This window comes from Hoplias malabaricus, chromosome 2, assembly GCF_029633855.1.
Source record: "Hoplias malabaricus isolate fHopMal1 chromosome 2, fHopMal1.hap1, whole genome shotgun sequence".
NCBI lineage: Eukaryota > Metazoa > Chordata > Actinopteri > Characiformes > Erythrinidae > Hoplias > Hoplias malabaricus.
This window is the reverse complement of record NC_089801.1, coordinates 50,668,185-50,686,655: the sequence shown is the minus strand read 5'-3', so window position 1 is coordinate 50,686,655 and position 18,471 is coordinate 50,668,185. Positions and strand designations below refer to the sequence as shown.

General features: G+C 40.9%; 1 pseudogene; it reads left to right on the top strand.

Moving 5' to 3' along the window:
• Positions 1-4,772: 4,772 nt before the first annotated feature.
• LOC136676961 (uncharacterized) lies at positions 4,773-6,657 on the top strand (annotated as a pseudogene).
• The last annotated feature ends 11,814 nt before the right edge of the window (positions 6,658-18,471 follow it).

The window sequence follows — 18,471 nt, the reverse complement described above, 5'->3', positions numbered from 1 at the left end:
AGCAATATGCTATATTTTGCCATGGTTTCTGATCACACATCACTTGTTTCTGTGTCTAACTGGGAAGCTTTGACACAGCAATGTGTTTGTGAATTTAGTTTTCACTCCTCTTCTGATTATGGCATCTCATGTGTCATTGCTACTACAAACCGGATTCCAAAAAATTTCGGACACTAAACAAATTGTGAATAAAAACTGAATGCAATGATGTGGAGGTGCCAACATCTAATATTTTATCCAGAATAGAACACAAATCACAGATCAAAAGTTAAACTAAGAGAATGTATCATTTTAAGGGAAAAATATGTTTCAAAATTTCATGGCGTCATCAAATCCCCAAAAAGTTGGGACAAGGCCATGTTTTGCCACTATGTGGCATCCCCCCTTCTTCTTACAACACTCAACAGATGTCTGGGTACAGAGGAGATCAGTTTCTCAAGTTTAGAAATAGGAATGCTCTATTATACAGGCCTCTAACTGTTCAATCGCCTAAATACAGGCCTCTAACTGTTCAATCGTCTTGGGTCTTCTTTGTCGCACCTTCCTCTTTTTGATGCACCAAATGTTCTCTATAGGTGAAATATATGGACTGCAGTCTGGCCATTTCAGTGCCCAGATCCTTCTCCTATGTAGCCATGATGTTGTGATTGCTGCAGAATGTGGTCTGGCATTATTTTGTTGAAAAATGCAGGGTCTTCCCTGAAAGAGATGACGTCTAGATGGAAGCATATGTTGTTCTAGAACCTGAACATAGTTCTCTGCATTAATGGTGCCTTTCCAAACATGCAAGCTGCCCATGCCACAAGCACTCATGCAACCCCATACCCCCATGATGCAGGCTTCTGAACGGAGCGTTGATAACAACTTGGGTTATCCTTCTCCTCTCTGGTCCGGATGACATGGCGTCCCAGTTTTCCATAAAGAACTTCAAGTCATGACTCATCTGACCACAGAACAGTCTTCCATTTCACCACACTCAATTTTAAAAGACCCCTGGCCCAGTGCAAACGTCTGAGCTTATGGAACTTGCTTAGAAATGGCTTCCTCTTTGCACTATAGAGTTTCATCTGGCAATGGCAGATGGCACGGTGGATTGTGTTCACTGACAATGCTTTCTGGAAGTATTCCTGAGCCCATTCTCTTATTTCCTTGAGAGTGGCATTCCAGTTTGAGGTGCAGTGACGTTTAAGGGCCCGGAGATCACGAGCATCCAGTAGAGTTTTACGGCCTTGACCCTTACGCACAGCAATTGTCCCAGATTCTCTGAATCTTTTGATGATGTTATGCATGGTTGATGATGATAACTTAAAAGTCTTTGCTATTTTATGCTGGGGAACACCATTCTGGTATTGCTGCCCTATCTTTCTGTGCAAAATTGGTAGAATTGGTGATCCTCTTACCATCTTGGCTTCAGAGAGACACTGACACTCTGAGAAGCTCTTTTTATACCCAATCATGTTGTCAGTTGACCTAATTAGTGTTGATTGGTCTTCCAGCTGTTCGTTATATGCTCAATTTCCTTTTTCCAGCCACTTATTTCTACTTGTCCCAACTTTTTTGGGATTTGTTGACACTGAAATTTTGAATCAACATATTTTTCTTTCGGGTGGCGGTCGGGGTCGGGGGCCCTGGCGTTCTGATCCTCGGTTACTGAAACTGGCTTTTGGAACATGGAACGTAACCTCTCTGGTGGGAAAAGAGCCTGAGCTGGTGTGCGAGGTTGAGAGGTACCGGCTAGATATAGTTGGGCTCACCTCGACACACAGTATGGGCTCTGGAACCAATCTCCTTGAGAGGGGCTGGATGCTCTTTCACTCTGGAGTTGCCCAGGGTGAGAGGAGTAAGGCAGGTGTGGGCTTACTCATAGCACCCCGGCTTAGCGCCTGTACGTTGGGGTTTACCCCAGTGGACGAGAGGGTAATTTCCCTGCGCCTTCGGGTTGGGGAAAGGGCTCTGACTGTTGTTTGTGCTTATGCACCGAACAGCAGTTCAGAGTACCATGCCTTCTTGGGGACCCTAGAGGGAGTGCTGGAGAACACTCATTCTGGGGACTCCATTGTTTTGCTGGGGGACTTCAACGCTCACGTGGGTAATGACAGTGAGACCTGGAGGGGCGTGATTGGGAGGAACGGCACAGAAATTATTGGATTTCTGTGCTCGTCACAGTTTGTCCATTACGAACACCATGTTTGAACACAAGGGTGTCCACAAGTACACCTGGCATCAGGACACCCTAGGCCGCATTTCGATGATCGAGTTTATAGTCGTATCATCTGACTTGCGGCCATATGTTCTGGACACTCGTGTGAAGAGAGGCGTTGAGCTGTCAACTGATCACCACCTTGTGGTGAGTTGGATCAGATGGCGGGGGAGGATGCCGGACAGACCTGTGCTGAGGGTTTGCTGGGAACGTTTGGCAGAGGAACCTGTCAGAAAGATCTTCAACTCCCACATCCGGCAGAGCTTCAACTGCATCCCGGGGGAGGCTGGTGACATTGAGTCCGAGTGGGCCATGTTCCGGACCTCCATTGTTGAGGCAGCTGAACGGAGCTGTGGCTGCAAGGTTGTCGGTGCCTGTCGGGGTGGCAATCCCCGCACTCAGTGGTGGACACCCCGGGTGAGGGGGGCTGTCAAGCTGAAGAAAGAGCCCTATCGAGCCTGGTTGGCTCAGGGGACTCAGGAGGCAGCCGACAGGTACCGAGGAGCCAAGCGGCTCGCGGCATCGGCAGTCGCTGAGGCAAAAACTCAGGTGTGGGAGGAGTTTGGTGAGAACATGGAAAACGACTTTCGGTCGGCCCCGAGTAGTTTCTGGCAAACCGTCAGGCGACTCAGGAGGGGAAAGCAGTTTTCCACCAACACTGTATATGGTGGGGGTGGGGAGCTGTTGACCTCGACTGGGGACGTCACCAGACGGTGGAAGGAATACTTCGAGGATCTTCTCAATCCCACCAGCACGTCTTCCGCAGAGGAAGCAGAGCTTGGGGACCCCGGGGGGGCTCGTCTATCACTGGGGCTGAAGTGGCCAAGGTGGTAGGGAAACTCCTTGGCGGTAGGGCCCCGGGGGTGGATGAGGTTCACCCCGGGTTCCTCAAGGCTCTGGATGTTGTGGGGTTGTCCTGGTTGACACGTCTTTGCAACATCGCGTGGACATCGGGGGCAGTGCCTCTGGACTGGCAGACTGGGGTGGTGGTTCCCCTTTTTAAAAAGGGGGATCGGAGGGTGTGTTCCAACTATAGGGGGATCACACTCCTCAGCCTCCCCGGTAAGGTCTATGCGGGGGTACTGGAGAAGAGAGTCCGACTGATAGTTGAACCTCGGATCCAGGAGGAACAATGCGGATTCCGCCCCGGTCGTGGAACACAGGACCAGCTCTTTACCCTCGCTAGGATCCTGGAGGGTGCATGGGAGTTTGCTCAACCAGTCTACATGTGTTTTGTGGATCTGGAGAAGGCATTCGACCGTGTCCCTCGGGTATTCTGTGGGGGGTGCTCAGGGAGTATGGGGTACTGGGCTCTTTGTTACGAGCTATCCAGTCCCTGTACAAACAGAGCAGAAGTCTGGTTCTTATGGCTGGCAGTAAGTCCTACTGGTTTCCAGTCGGAGTTGGACTCCGTCAGGGCTGCCCGTTGTCACCGGTTCTGTTCACAATTTTTATGGACAGAATTTCTCGGCGTAGCCAAGTGGCGGAGGGTGTCCGGTTTGGTGGTCTCAGGATCCCACGTCTGCTTTTTGCAGATGATGTGGTCTTGTTGGCTTCATCGGGCCGGGACGTCCAGCTCTTGCTGGGCCAGTTTGCAGCCGAGTGTGAAGCGGTAGGGATGAGGATCAGCACCTCCAAATCCAAGTCCATGGTACTCAGTCAGAAAAGGGTGGAGTGCTCTCTCCAGGTTGGAAGTGAGATCCTGCCTCAAGTGGAGGAGTTTAAATACCTCGGGGTCTTTTTCACGAGTGAGGGAAAGATGGAGCATGAGATTGACAGGCGGATCGGTGCAGCGTCAGCAGTAATGCGGGCTCTGTACCGGTCAGTTGTGGTGAAGAGAGAGCTGAGCAGAAAAGCAAAGCTCTCGATTTACCGTTTAATCTACGTCCCAACCCTCACCTATGGTCATGAGCTTTGGGTAGTGATCGAAAGAAAGAGATTGCGGGTACAAGCGGCTGAAATGAGTTTTCTCCGCAGGATGTCTGGACTCTCCCTTAGAGATAGGGTTAGTAGTCGGACATCCAGGAGAGACTCGGAGTGGAGCCGCTGCTCCTCCACGTCGAGAGGAGCCAGTTGAGGTGGTTCGGGCATCTGGTTCGGATGCCTCCTGGACGCCTTCCTGGAGAGGTGTTCCGGGCATGTCCAACAGGGAGGAGGCCCCGGGGCAGACCAAGAACACGCTGGAGAGACTATATGTCTCGACTGGCCTGGGAATGCCTCGGTATACCCCCGGAGGAGCTGGAGTCGGTGGCTGGGGAGAGGGAGGTCTGGGTTTCTTTGCTCCGACTGCTTCCCCCGCGACCCAGACCCGGATAAGCGGTGGATAATGGATGGATGGATGGATAATTTTCTTTTAAAATGTTACATTTACTAAGTATTGTTTGTGACATTTTTCTAGACATTTATAATCACAGTATATCAGTGATTCAAGGTCTTGAGTGCCTCAATGTTCTACGTGTTCTCCACATCACTGGGACATCACCAATTAGATTTCTGGTGGTGCTTTATAGCCATCCAATGCCAAGAATCCTAAGAGGGATGCAGTTGACATCACTTTATCTGGGTGGACGGGATGGTGCCATCCAACAACGGAGTCTATCAGATGAAATCACAGATGTGGGCAGCTGGTTCTGTCCTCTAATGCAAGGGGCTGTAGAGTGCTGTTGCATTAGTGGCAGAACAAAAGGAAGCACTGGTAGATACTGAAAGTCTTGGAGGAAGCATGTGTTTGTCCTCACCCTACCAGTGTGAGTGCCATTATGTGGGGCAAGGTGTAGTGGAATTGGAGATGATAAATGATTCAGTGAATATTGAACGTTGTTTACTGTTGAATTTATATTGTGTTGTATGTTTCTGCTGGATGTTTAGTGGAATTGTTCACAACTGTATATTGATTGTGTTGTAGTTGATTTTCTACAGCACTGGCTGGTAACAGCACTGATTGTAGTCTGTCTCTCTAAGTGTAGTTCTGTAAGTACTTCACACACAGCAGGTTGCACTGATAGCATATTTTTGTCACTTTAATATTGCATTAACTTTATGATATTCTCTTTTATATTGCATTATATTTTACATTTTATTCTATCTTTACTTTCAGTCGTGGCCTTGAGGTTAGTGAAGCGAGCTTGAGGCCGGAGGGTTGCCGGTTCAAGGAAAAATTCATTCACAGCTGAAGTGCCTTTGAGCAAGGAACCTAACCCCCAAAGTGCTCTCCAAGCACAGATGTGGTTGGCAGCCCCCTGCTCCAGTTGTGTGTGTGTGTGTGTGTTTACTTCCCCTAATGCTTGTGAAGAATTGCTCACTATTCTGGCAACCCATTTGGCTGTTCCTGTACCCGTTTAGAAGAAGCTGTTTTGATCGCTCTTGTTTTCCTGTTACTTGTTTCTACTGTTATTTCTGTACTTATTTCTGTTTTTACAACTTACTAACCATCCATAGATCTATCTTATAGATTGTCTCCGCAGGAATATTTATTACAGAGGCACTAAAACTGCCACCGGACCCTGGAGTAACGTTTCTGGTGTAAGTTACTAAAATCAACTAAAAGCGGTAAGTACCTGCAAATCCATGGCTACTACTGGCTGTTTTGCCTGCTCAGAGTGTGGCATGTTTAGTTTAACCCCCTTTTCCACCTCTAGCGACAATGACAATGGTTGTATTTGTGCTAAGTGTCAGTTAGTTAGCTCACTGGTGGATAAAGTGGACCAGCTAGAAGTGCGCATCCAGAGCTTATTATTGTCAAGGGATAAACAGCGAGATTCAGTGCTAGCAACTCCGGGTGCCTTAGGGAGAGTTAGCACCCCCTCGATTCCGGCGTTAGAGCCCTCACAGCGGGATGAATGGGTGACGTCTCGGCGACATAGCCGGAAAGCTAAGGCTGATGCTAACGCTGAGGCCAAAGCTAGCCCACCGGGACACCACGCTCCTCCGATTCGCATGTCAAACAGGTTTACCCCACTCAGCGAAGCACCCGCTGAGGAGCCTGTTAAGAGTGCTCTGGTTATAGGAGACTCTATTGTTAGACACGTGAAATTAGCTACTCCTTTAGGGGCGCCAGCAGTAACAGTTAGCTGTTTATCGGGAGCCAGAGCGCCAGATATTAGTGGCTGTTAGCCACTAATTACCTTAGACTGTTAGCTAATAGGAGATATTCGAGGATAGTCATTCATGTAGGGGCCAATGATCTTCGTCTGCGGCAGTCTGAGGTAACTAAGGGTAATATTAGAGAGGTAATTAAACTGGCCCAGACGATGTCCGATGCCATAATCTGCTCTGGTCCCATCCCAATGCGGCGTGGCGCTGAAGCCTACAGTAGACTTTCAGCGTTAAACTGCTGGATGTCCAAGTGGTGTTCCGAAAATCAAGTGGGCTTTATAGACAATTGGTTATGTTTCGAGGGCAAGCCTGGTCTTATAGGGAGGGATGGTATCCACCCCACGTGGGAGGGTGCTGCCTTACTTTCTTGCAGCATAGCACATAGTCTTTTAGTTAGTCAGCAGAGTAGTGTAGACAGCTGTTGACAATCCAGAGCTGGGACCAGGCCGCAGACAGACAGGCTAAACTGACCGTCTGCGAACTGCCTTGAGGCGTCACCTAACTGTATTGAGACAGTGTCTTTCCCCCGAACTAAATGTAAAAGTAGAAAAACAAAATCAGCCTGTTTCAGCAACCTAATCAATATTAAATCATAAACACATGATAGCGGCAACACCTCAGAACTAAAATTTGGGTTACTCAACATAAGATCACTAAACTCAAAAGCAGTCATCGTAAATGATATTATAAGTGATCATAAATTCAACATTTTCTGTCTCACGGAAACGTGGGTTAGACCAAATGAATATTCAGCACTATATAAAGCCACCTCATAGGCTATAATTATGTACATAGCCCAAGATTATCAGGCAATGGAGGTGGAGTATGTGTAATTTACCAAAATACCTTAGAAATTAGTCTTAAACAATGTGACACCTTCACTTCTTTTGAGGTTCACTGTTACTGCATTTGTGTGAAATTTGCTAAATAAATTATTGTAACTAGTAATTTAGATATATCCAAAGCCGAATATACATACATTTGCCTAAAATAATATCGCTATATTTCAGGGTATTTTGCCGATAACGATAATCTTGGCAGTATGAAAAACACTGAAAATAACTGTATTATTTCAAGAACACACTATTATAACAAAATAAATGTTATATTAGGATTAATTACGTTCAATTAATGATATATTTAATTTCTTATTTTAATTATATTACATTTTAATTTAGTACAAATCTAACAATTTCAAACATTCAGAAGAAACAACAAATAAATGTGTAAACATTTGCTTATTTTCTAAAACAACTAACTTACCAAGATTCTGACATTGTATAAAAAAATATTTATTGATATTTTATATATTTATATATAAATATAAATATTTTATATATTTATATATGCCTTATTACATGTGGTCATTATGTATATATGTCAGAATATCACAATAATCACAATATAGATTTTGTTTTTAAAAAATTGCGATATTATTGCACACGATATGACACAGCCCTATATATATATATGAATATATATGTGTGTGTGTGTGTGTGTGTAAAAAACCTAAACAATTAAAAAAAAATAAAAAACCTCATAAAACCTTTTGAGATATTTCTTTTTCCCCCATTGGGCAATAGCAAACATTCGAGAACCCTGAGCACAGAGTCCTCAAGCAGGGATGTGCGAGCACTGCTCTTTATATAGATTTAATTTGATCCTCCACCACTCCTGTGTTTCTGCTGTGCCATGCATTCCTCCTCACGAGAGAGACAACTGCTCCACACGAACAGGCTTTTGAGAAACAGGTCGAAAAAAGTGATCAAATCAGCGCCTGTTATTGCACTGCTCTTCAGCATTGCCCTCTGCTGGTCAGAGTAGTGACAATGCAGCATAGTTATCAATCACTACACACAGCAGTGCTGCTGCCTGGCCAGTTGTATACAAAGATGTAGGCAGCTATAGTTAAATGACAGTTTTTTGACATTCTAAGTGAAAAGGAGTGATCATATCTCCTACAGAGAGAATATATATGCAGGGTAAGGGCCACTCAGCTCTTTCCTGGGTTGCCTTGGGTAACTGTCTGTCTGTCTGTCTGTGTGTTTTGTGTGTTTTCCCCCTCTCTGTGAAAGGTTGGTGAGGCCCTGAACCCACCACAACACTGATCATGATGAGGCAGCACCAGAAAATGAATGAGTTTGTTGAGAATGAATGTGTTTATTAGAGAGCTTAACATATGAAAAACAATTAATATAAATAAGAAACGAGACACAGCTTATGCCCATATTAACTATGTCATTATTATATTATTAAATATGTTAAATTTTGCAAATAAATACCTGTAAATTAAAATGTGTAGAAATGTGTTTTCTTTTTGAGAATGTGAAAAAATTGTGAAAAAATATGGCTGTAATTTCTAAATGTAATATTTTCACCTTAACATTGCAGCTTCAAAATCATTGTGATGATTCACTGACCTGTAATAGGGAGAACAAAGTTTCTATTGCCCTTTTCACACATGCACGGTAATCATAAATGTTCCAGTGTTTACCCGGAGGAGCTGTGTGAACGTGACCATATTCGTCTCGGACTTTACCCGGATGTAAAGTCCAAATCAGCGCATGTGAGAAATGCTCCGGAGTTTCTCCTGCACACGCTGTACAGGCTTGTGCGCCACGCCTAAAGCACGTGTTTCATCTCCCTACGCGCCTGAGGTAGAAAATCTCCCGCTGTGAGCTGTATGTGTGAATGATCGTTCCAGGACATCTTCAGACCCTCCAGAGCTTCTCTAGAAATTCTCCAGAGTTCATTTGTGAAAGGGGAATATCATTGCTTCTCTGGTACTCAACACTGCAGAAACAGCACTATGTACCATTTGGAGGAGAGTAGCAAAAACAGCTTTACTTCTCATTATATACCTGCTATTCTGATATTACTATTGATAGTAAAATTGTTTCTTACAATTCTATTTATGCAACAAATGTAGGTTAGGACTAGTGTTAGGACTCTTACTGGTGTAGATTGATATAGGCTTACCAGAGCAGGGGACTGGACCAGTGGCGGATGCTGGTCTTTCAAGGAGGGGAAGCTCAATTTCAGCCTACATCATAAAATGTGTCGGTTTATTTATACATAAATTATACCCTCCGTTCCTTTTCAAGAAAATGATCTGTGACCCTGTCGTACCAACAAGGCGTCTTTTCCAGGGACTTGACTAGTGTCCTCTCAATGGCCAGCAGAGCTATGCTGCTTAAACGGCCTTGGCCCATGTGAAGTGTGTCCACCTGTGAGTGCTTTGTGATGGTGGAGGGGCTCAGCAGCACCCACTGGACAGAAACTGCGATAGAAGTCAGAAAGAGTGATAGAAGTCAGTCTCTAAACACAAGCAGCTACAAAAAAAAAAAAAAACACACCAGAAATAGAAGCTCAATTTGTCGCTAGTTGTTTTTAACAAAGAAAATGTTGCTAAGAAGTTTAAGAAAGTGTCCGGTTCAACTCAGAACAGAATGAAAATATAATGCTCCCACGGATCTTTACACCAAAGGATCGCTGATTCGCTCATTTCGCTGTCAATCAAAAAGGGATTCAGCCTCAGAGAGATCATCCAATCATCATGCAGAAGCTGAGTGTCCGGGCCAGCCGAGGCCAGCCCACTGCCCCATAGAACCCCAGAGACGCTGAGCATCCGATGGGTGGGACAAAGCCCAGCATTTATCCAATGACTCGTCTCGTTTCGCTGCACTTCGCTGCTTCGCAACTGAACTCTGTGGGCGCTCAGCGTCCTCACTGTTTAAAGCACTGTGAAATTTTTTTTATAAAATATTTTTTGATATTTTAGGGGAAGTTGAGCTTCCCTTGCAGTCTTAGAGCAATCGCCTCTGGACTGGACCCTACTCTTCTGCATAGAAGGTGGTGATGTGCCTTGCTATACTACTCCAACCACACTATTGCCTTTCTTTTCTTGACAAAGCTTGTGATGCATTACAGGGGCTTTTTAAAGCCTGGATGCCTGAGGATAGTAGGGTTTGAGAGGTAATCAATGAGCTGAAGGATAACAGCTAGTTGACGGAAGACAAATGCAGTAAATGTAAATGTAAGACAAATTACAGCTTTGGCGTCATACAGTAAACTCTGAGATGGCAAGCCTGGGTCCTAGTGCTCTGTGGAGTTTACTGTCAACACACCTGGCTCTTATGGTGCTTTTCCACTGCATGGCACCTACTCTATACTTTCTGAAATAAACTTGCGCAAGAGGTACATTATGCCCTGTGAAGGACTGGCACCCCTTCCAGGGTGTATTCCAGCCTTGTGCCCAATGATTCCAGGTTTGCTCTGGACCCACCGCGACCCTGAATTGGATAAGCGGTTACAGATAATGAATGAATGAATGAATGAATGAATGAGGTACATTATTGTCACTAAAGGTGCAAACTGTGTAAATGTACCTTTAAGGGTACAGCAGTGATTTTTAATGTCAAGTTGTTTTCCCTAAAGGTACATTACATTCTCTTTTCCAGAAGGATAGGTGAATATTTATAGAACTGTGAAAAATTAAAGAACATAATATAAGTACTGGGCAGCACGGTGGAGCAGCAGGTAGTGTCACAGTCACACAGCTCCAGAGTCCTGGGGTTGGGGTTGTGGCTTCAAGCCTCACTCCAGTTGACTGTCTGTGAGGAGTTTGGTGTGTTCTCCCTGTATCCGCATGGGTTTCCTCCTACGGTCCAAAAACACGTTGGTAGGTGGACTGGTGACTCAAAAGTGTCCATAGGTGTGAGTGTGTGAGAGAATGTGTGAGTGTGTGTCGCCCTGAGAAGGACTGGCACATCATCCAGGGTGTGTTCCTGCCTTGTGTCCGGACCCACCCCGACCCTGAATTGGATAAGCAGTTACAGACAATGAATGAATGAAATGAATATAAGTCCTGAAAATCAAATTGTGCGTATTAAATAAACACAACTTTAAAATCTAGTTGATATAGAATATGGTACAGCTATGTTCCCTAATAAAAGGTACTGAATATGTACTCTTGAGGGTACTACTGTAGTGATAAAGTCTCTTGCTTTACTCGCTTTTTGGTCCCTGGTACATCGGTCTTTGGAAACCCCAACAACAGTGGCAAAAATGTTCAATGTTGTTTGCTTATTGTGTATTTGCGTGTCATTGTTGTGTTTTTGGGGGTGGCACTGTGGCACAGCAGGTAGTGTCGCAGTCACACAACTCCAGGAACCTGTATTCTCCGCGTGTCCATGTGGGTTTCCTCCGGGTGCTCCGGTGTCCTCCCACAGTCCAAAAACACACATTGGTAGGTGGATTGGCGACTCAAAAGTGTCCATTGGTATTAATGTGTGAGTGTGTGTTGCCCTGTGAAGGACAGGTGCCCCCTTCAGGTTGTGTTCCCACCTTGGACCCAATGATTCCAGGTAGGCTCTGGACCCACCGTGAACCTGAACTGGATAAGTGCTTTACAGATAATGAATGAATGTTGTGTTTTTGGGACTGAACATGGCTCCGTGCACCAGTTCGGCAGATCAGTAGAGTTCTTGTTCTTACCATGCAGTGGAAAAACATATTTAGATAGGGGATGGAATTACTCTGCTGTGTAGATGTCCATACCTATGCACACACTTATTCCAATGACCTACATACATATATTCGCAGTTCTTAAACAAGTACCTTTTATAACCAAAAGTTTAGGGACACTTCATAATCCAGCATTTCTTATGACTACTATTTCTATGAGTAGAGCCCCTTCTCTTCTGGGAAGGATTTATGCTGGAACATTTTTATCAGAATATGTTTGCACACACAGCCACACAGTCTTTAGTGAGGTCAGGTGCTGATGTTGGAGGATTAGTTCTGGATCCCATACTCCTTACAGTTGTACTGGATGGACTCATACCAATGGTGCTGGATGGATACTTTTCTATGGAGTTAGTACAAGTTGTGAGTGCATGCAGAGCCACATAGTGGTACTACAGATAGTGTCGCTGCAACACACCTCCAGGATCTTTGGGTCCTGTTTTCAGTCCCCCTTTGGATGGCTGTTTGTGAGAAGATCAATGTGTTCTCCCTGTGTTTTCCTCCAGGTGATCGGGTCTTCACCTTAAGTAATTTGAAACAATAAAAGTAAATCAATATTACTCACCTACGGAGCAGGAATAGAGCAACATCCTCATATTGGTTCATGCTTTTCAACGTTTGGAGGTCTCTTCATTGTCTAAAATCTCCAAATTCCAAATTTCTCTGCCATGAACAAATAGCGTGAAATCCCAGCATACCAGACCAAGATTTCTTTTTTATTGTTATATTTTTAAAGCCATTTATTGACACCCAGGCCTCAAAAACACATAAACACATTAGTTAGGAACCTTTCTCATAAAAAAGAGTGTTTTTTGATTACAATTTGTATACAACACAATGTGTTGTGAAAACCATTGTCGAAGCGAAATGGTCAAACTATTTCCCAAATCCAATTTTCTGCCAGAGAAAATTATTTTGGGGAGGTAATAACAACACCCAGCCATAATATTATAAAAAGTTATACAGCACGTTGGTTATGGGCACTGTAAGAAATTACAGCATGGACCCAAATGTGACTGGTTTACCTTGATGCAATCAACTTTGCTTGCAATCAAATTAACATCATAACAAATGTTCCAAACCAGTGTGTCTTCCTAGAGATAGGTTGACCATTTGACATATTTAGCATATGAACAGGCAAAGCAGGAAGTGCCATAACAGCTCTCACTGTGGGACCAGAAGACCTAATCAATATCAAAGGAAGTTTATTTCTGAGTAACCAACAATCACCACAGACAAAGGGAACTAGTCTAAACATGAAGGTGACAGAACTCAATTTCTACTGAGTTAGAACTTGAGTGGTATTTACACATGGACTGTATTCAGACACAGCTGACATCACATCCTACAGGAGGAGCCTAGGGGAAGGTGGTATTGTCAAACTATATAAGCTGTGTTTTCTACTACTCAGTGTTCAGTCCAGCTCTGCTGAACCCATGGTAAATCTTTGTATCTTGCAACTGCTTGCTGTAATAAAGATTTTCCATTTTTCATCAATTTCCTACAGCACTAAAATGAGAAGAAACAAACATGAAATATATATTTTTAAATTATGTGAGGAGTGCACTTTGGACATGTAAACATCATTCACCTAATATTAACCCTAACTAACCCTAACACTTAATCATAACCTTAAATCTAAACATAACTCTAAACATATCCCTGGCCATAATTCATTCATTGATTCATTATCTATAACTGCTTATCCAGTTCAGGGTCACGGTGCCCTAGCCACAATAGTGGCTTAAAAAAGCATCAATTTTATTGATAGTTAGGGCATTTCTCAGGAAAGGTTTGCCCAAACATGGTAATTCAGACTTATGTTTAGGTGGAAAGCTAATCACTGCAATATGTGCACACAATTTTAGATTGATCTTAACTTCTATCTGGAAGATTTTAAAAGTGAAACTTGCCATTCAGCACATCAGTTTTTATATGCAGCTGTGGTTTTCCATTTTTGCAATATAAAAATTTCTAGTCCTGCAATAAAAACATTACTAATCCTGCAATAGATACATTTCTAATCCTGCAATAGAAACATTACTACTCCTACAATAGAAACTTTACTAATCCTGCAATAGACATATTACTAATCCTGCAGTAGAAACATTTCTAATCCTGCAATAGAAACAGTACTACTCCTGCAATATAAACAGTAGTACTCCTGCAATAGAAACATTACTAATCCTGCAATAGAAACATTTCTAATCCTGCAATAGAAACATTACTACTGCTACAATAGAAACATTACTAATCCTGCAATAGAAACATTTCTAATCCTGGAATAGAAACATTACCACTCCTACAATAGAAACATTACTAATCCTACAATAGAAACATATCTAATCCTGCAATAGAAACATTTCTAATCCTGCAATAGAAACATTACTACTCCTACAATAGAAACATTACTAATCCTGCAATAGACATATTACTAATCCTGCAGTAGAAACATTTCTAATCCTGCAATAGAAACATTACTAATCCTGCAATAGGAATATTACTAATCCTGCAATAGAAACATTTCTAATCCTGCAATAGACATATTACTAATCCTGCAATAGACATATTACTAATCCTGCAGTAGAAACATTTCTAATCCTGCAAAAGAAACATTACTACTCCTACAATAGAAACATTACTAATCCTGCAATAGACATATTACTAATCCTGCAATAGAAACATTACTACTCCTACAATAGAAACATTACTAATCCTGCAATAGACATATTACTAATCCTGCAGTAGAAACATTTTTAATCCTGCAATAGAAACATTGCCACTCCTACAATAGAAACATTACTAATCCTACAATAGAAACATTTCTAATCCTGCAATAGAAACATTACCACTCCTACAATAGAAACATTTCTAATCCTGCAATAGAAACATTTCTAATCCTGCAATAGAAACATTACTACTCCTACAATAGAAACATTACTAATCCTGCAATAGACATATTACTAATCCTGCAGTAGAAACATTTCTAATCCTGCAATAGAAACATTACTAATCCTGCAATAGAAACATTACTAATCCTGCAATAAGAACATTACTACTCCTACAACAGAAACATTACTAATCCTGCAATAGACATATTACTAATCCTGCAGTAGAAACATTTTTAATCCTGCAATAGAAACATTACTACTCCTACAATAGAAACATTTCTAATCCTGCAATAGAAAAATTTATAATCTTGCAATAGAAACATTACTAATCCTGCAATAAAACATTACTAATCCTGCAATAGAAACATTACTAATCCTGCAATAAAAACATTACTAATCCTGCAATAGAAACATTACTACTCCTACAATAGAAACATTACTAATCCTGCAATAGAAACATTTCTAATCCTGCAATAGAAACATTACTAATCCTGCAACAGAAACAGTACTACTCCTACAATAGAAACATTACTAATCCTGCAATAGACATATTACTAATCTTGCAGTAGAAACATTTCTAATCCTGCAATAGAACCAGTACTAATCCTGCAATAGAAACAGTACTACTCCTGCAATAGACATATTACTAATCCTGCAATAAAAACATTACTACTCCTGCAATAGAAACATTTCTAATCCTGCAATAGAAACATTACTACTCCTACAATAGAAACATTTCTAATCCTGCAATAGAAACATTTATAATCCTGCAATAGAAACATTACTAATCCTGCAATAAAAACATTACTAATCCTGCAATAGAAACATTTCTAATCCTGCAATAGAAACATTACTACTCCTACAATAGAAACATTACTAATCCTGCAATAGAAACATTTCTAATCCTGCAATAGAAACATTAATAATCCTGCAACAGAAACAGTACTACTCCTACAATAGAAACATTACTAATCCTGCAATAGACATATTACTAATCCTGCAGTATAAACATTTCTAATCCTGCAATAGAAACATTACTAATCCTGCAATAAGAACATTACTACTCCTACAACAGAAACATTACTAATCCTGCAATAGACATATTACTAATCCTGCAGTAGAAACATTACTAATCCTGCAATAGACATATTACTAATCCTGCAGTAGAAACATTTCTAATCCTGCAATAGAAACATTACTAATCCTGCAATAGGAACATTACTAATCCTGCAATAGAAACATTTCTAATCCTGCAATAGACATATTACTAATCCTGCAATAGACATATTACTAATCCTGCAATAGACATATTACTAATCCTGCAGTAGAAACATTTCTAATCCTGCAAAAGAAACATTACTACTCCTACAATAGAAACATTACTAATCCTGCAATAGACATATTACTAATCCTGCAATAGAAACATTACTACTCCTACAATAGAAACATTACTAATCCTGCAATAGACATATTACTAATCCTGCAGTAGAAACATTTTTAATCCTGCAATAGAAACATTGCCACTCCTACAATAGAAACATTACTAATCCTACAATAGAAACATTTCTAATCCTGCAATAGAAACATTATCACTCCTACAATAGAAACATTTCTAATCCTGCAATAGAAACATTTCTAATCCTGCAATAGAAACATTACTACTCCTACAATAGAAACATTACTAATCCTGCAATAGACATATTACTAATCCTGCAGTAGAAACATTTCTAATCCTGCAATAGAAACATTACTAATCCTGCAACAGGAACATTACTAATCCTGCAATAGAAACATTTCTAATCCTGCAATAGACATATTACTAATCCTGCAATAGACATAATACTAATCCTGCAGTAGAAACATTTCTAATCCTGCAATAGAAACATTACTACTCCTACAATAGAAACATTTCTAATCCTGCAATAGAAACATTACTACTCCTACAATAGAAACTTTACTAATCCTGCAATAGACATATTACTAATCCTGCAGTAGAAACATTTCTAATCCTGCAATGGAAACAGTACTACTCCTGCAATATAAACAGTAGTACTCCGGCAATAGAAACATTACTAGTCCTGCAATAGAAACATTTCTAATCCTGCAATAGAAACATTACTACTGCTACAATAGAAACATTACTAATCCTGCAATAGAAACATTTCTAATCCTGGAATAGAAACATTACCACTCCTACAATAGAAACATTACTAATAGAAACATTTCTAATCCTGCAATAGAAACATTTCTAATCCTGCAATAGAAACATTACTAATCCTGCAATAGACATATTACTAATCCTGCAGTAGAAACATTTCTAATCCTGCAATAGAAACATTACTAATCCTGCAATAGAAACATTACTACTCCTACAATAGAAACATTACTAATCCTGCAATAGACATATTACTAATCCTGCAATAGAAACATTACTACTCCTACAATAGGAACATTACTAATCCTGCAATAGACATATTACTAATCCTGCAGTAGAAACATTTTTAATCCTGCAATAGAAACATTACCACTCCTACAATAGAAACATTACTAATCCTACAATAGAAACATTTCTAATCCTGCAAAAGAAACATTACCACTCCTACAATAGAAACATTTCTAATCCTGCAATAGAAACATTTCTAATCCTGCAATAGAAACATTACTACTACTACAATAGAAACATTACTAATCCTGCAACATGAACATTACTAATCCTGCAATAGAAACATTTCTAATCCTGCAATAGACATATTACTAATCCTGCAATAGAAACATTACTACTCCTACAATAGAAACATTTCTAATCCTGCAATAGAAACATTACCACTCCTACAATAGAAACATTACTAATCCTGCAGTAGAAACATTTCTAATCCTGCAATAGAAACATTACTAATCCTGCAACAGGAACATTACTAATCCTGCAATAGAAACATTTCTAATCCTGCAATAGACATATTACTAATCCTGCAATAGACATAATACTAATCCTGCAGTAGAAACATTCCTAATCCTGCAATAGAAACATTACTACTCCTACAATAGAAACATTACTAATCCTGCAATAGACATATTACTAATCCTGCAATAGAAACATTACTACTCCTACAATATAAACATTACTAATCCTGCAATAGACATATTACTAATCCTGCAGTAGAAACATTTCTAATCCTGCAATAGAAACATTACTACTCCTACAACAGAAACATTACTAATCCTGCAATAGAAATATTACTAATCCTGCAGTAGAAACATGTTTAATCCTGCAATAGAAACATTACTACTCCTACAATAGAAACATTTCTAATCCTGCAATAGAAACATTTATAATCCTGCATTAGAAACATTACTAATCCTGCAATAAAAACATTACTAATCCTGCAATAGAAACATTACTACTCCTACAATAGAAACATTACTAATCCTGCAATAGAAACATTTCTAATCCTGCAATAGAAACATTACTAATCCTGCAACAGAAACATTACCACTCCTACAATAGAAACATTACTAATAGAAACATTTCTAATCCTGCAATAGAAACATTTCTAATCCTGCAATAGAAACATTACTAATCCTGCAATAGACATATTACTAATCCTGCAGTAGAAACATTTCTAATCCTGCAATAGAAACATTACTAATCCTGCAATAGAAACATTACTACTCCTACAATAGAAACATTACTAATCCTGCAATAGACATATTACTAATCCTGCAATAGAAACATTACTACTCCTACAATAGGAACATTAC